This window comes from Peromyscus leucopus, chromosome 11, assembly GCF_004664715.2.
Source record: "Peromyscus leucopus breed LL Stock chromosome 11, UCI_PerLeu_2.1, whole genome shotgun sequence".
Taxonomy (NCBI): domain Eukaryota; kingdom Metazoa; phylum Chordata; class Mammalia; order Rodentia; family Cricetidae; genus Peromyscus; species Peromyscus leucopus.
In genome coordinates this window covers 44371389-44373641 of record NC_051072.1, presented here as the reverse complement: position 1 = coordinate 44373641, position 2253 = coordinate 44371389, and the positions used below count along the sequence as shown (strand labels likewise).

Sequence of the window (2253 nt, the reverse complement as noted above, 5' to 3'; positions counted from 1 at the left end):
GAGTGAGTTCCAGGACAGCCAGGACTATTTCACAGAGAAACCCTGTTCCGAAAAACAAACAAACAAAACAACAACAATAATGATGATGATAATAATAAATAAATAAATAAAAATAAAAGTGTTTATTTTACTCTTACGGAATCTCACTGCAGTTAGGCCTCGAGTGCACTCTGCGATCTTGAATTCCTGAGCCTCCTGCCTCCATCTCCCAAGTGCTTGTGACTGTAAGCGAGCACCATGAAGCCTGGCTCTGATCTTTCGTACACACTTGATACACCACAAGTCTTCCTCGTCTTCCCCACCTCAGTGCATTGCAGTAAGTAGCAACCTTTCAGCTACCAGTTACCCTTCTCTCTCAAATTTTCTTACCGACTATTATCTGGGAAACTCGGTCCTTCTAGTTACAAAGCTCTATCTAGAACGCAGTATTTTAGTCTCACTGCTAACGTCTGGGTCTTGACCTACATTTGGAGCATTGCAATGCCTCCTAACTGGTCTCAATGCTTCCGCCGGCCTGTCCCTGTGCCCGCACATCCCTCACAGTCACCCAGGACCAAAGCGCGGCTCCCAGCACCTCGGGCGGATGGGGAGCAGCGTGTGGATCCCTCACAGTCAGGACCAAAGCGCGGCTCCCAGCCACTCCGGCGGATGGGGAGCAGCGTGTGGATCCCTCACAGTCACCCAGGACCAAAGCGCGGCTCCCAGCCACTAGGGCGGATGGGGAGCAGCGTGTGGATCCCTCACAGTCACACAGGACCAAAGCGCGGCTCCCAGCCACTCGGGCGGATGGGGAGCAGCGTGTGGATCCCTCACAGTCAGGACCAAAGCGCGGCTCCCAGCCACTCGGCGGATGGGGAGCGGCGTGTGGATCCTCACAGTCACCCGGGACCAAGCGCGGCTCCCAGCCACGCGGCGGATGGGGAGCAGCGTGTGGATCCCTCACAGTCACCCGGGACCAAAGCGCGGCTCCCAGCCACGCCGGCGGATGGGGAGCGGCGTGTGGATCCCTCACAGTCACCCGGGACCAAAGCGCGGCTCCCAGCCACGCCGGCGGATGGGGGAGCAGCGTGTGGATCCCTCACAGTCACCCGGGACCAAAGCGCGGCTCCCAGCCACTCGGGCGGATGGGGAGCAGCGTGTGGATCCCTCAGTCACCTGGGACCAAAGCGCGGCTCCCAGCCACGCCGGCGGATGGGGAGCAGCGTGTGGATCCCTCACAGTCACCCGGGACCAAAGCGCGGCTCCCAGCCACTCGGGCGGATGGGGAGCAGCGTGTGGATCCCTCAGTCACCTGGACCAAAGCGCGGCTCCCAGCCACGCCGGCGGATGGGGAGCAGCGTGTGGATCCCTCACAGTCTGGACCAAAGCGCGGCTCCCAGCCACGCCGGCGGATGGGGAGCAGCGTGGGACCCGAGCGCGCACCAGGGAGCAAAGCGCGGCTCCCAGCCACGCCGGCGGATGGGGAGCAGCGTGGGACCCGAGCGCGCACCAGGGAGCAAAGCGCGGCTCCCAGCCACGCCGGCGGATGGGGAGCAGCGTGTGGATCCCTCACAGTCACCCAGGACCAAAGCGCGGCTCCCAGCCTCACCTGGCCGGTGCCACGTCGGAACAGCACCGCGTCCTCCTGCTCCGAGGCTGCACCGCCGCTGCCCATCGCCATAGCAAGCTACCGCGGACGCTGCCGGGGCTCGCCCCGTGACGACTTCCGCCGCGAGGGGCTGCTGGGACCGGAAGAGCACGGTGGCCCGGAGGCAGCCGGGGCTCTTCCGCGCGCTTTAGGCACGTGGCTCACGCGCTCCCAACTCACGCCTGTGACAGCTCTGTCCTCCTCTTTCTCCCCTTCCCTGTCTCCTAGCTCTTTCCCCTTTTTCCCCCTCTCATTTTCTTCCAAGTTACTTTCTTCCCTCCACGCCCCCCCCCCCATTTTTTTTTCGTTTTTCAATCAGGGTCCCTCACTGGTAGTTCAGCCTCGCTGTATAGAGTCCATGCCGGCCTTTGCTCCCCAGCTTCCCGAGTTTGGGGATTACAGGTTCTGTCAAATTTGTTTTCCCTTTTCAACAATAGTTCTAGTATAAAATAATGGTGATGGCAGGTAGCCCGATAAAGCTGCACAATAAGGGCGTCCTCTGTCGGTTCTTGAGGCACGCAGCAGTTACTGGGGGATGGACTGGTCCAGGGCCTTCCACTGCAGTGTGAGGTGTCCATTGCATAGTGGGTCCCAGGTGAGGGAGGCCGGCCGTTTCCTTGGTCGGG

The 2253-nt window shown here is 60.8% G+C and overlaps 1 pseudogene; it reads right to left on the bottom strand.

Annotated features, from left to right (window-relative positions):
- Positions 1 to 1689, bottom strand: part of LOC114703210 — a 6771-nt pseudogene extending 5082 nt beyond the window's left edge.
- Between the last annotated feature and the right edge of the window lie 564 nt (positions 1690 to 2253).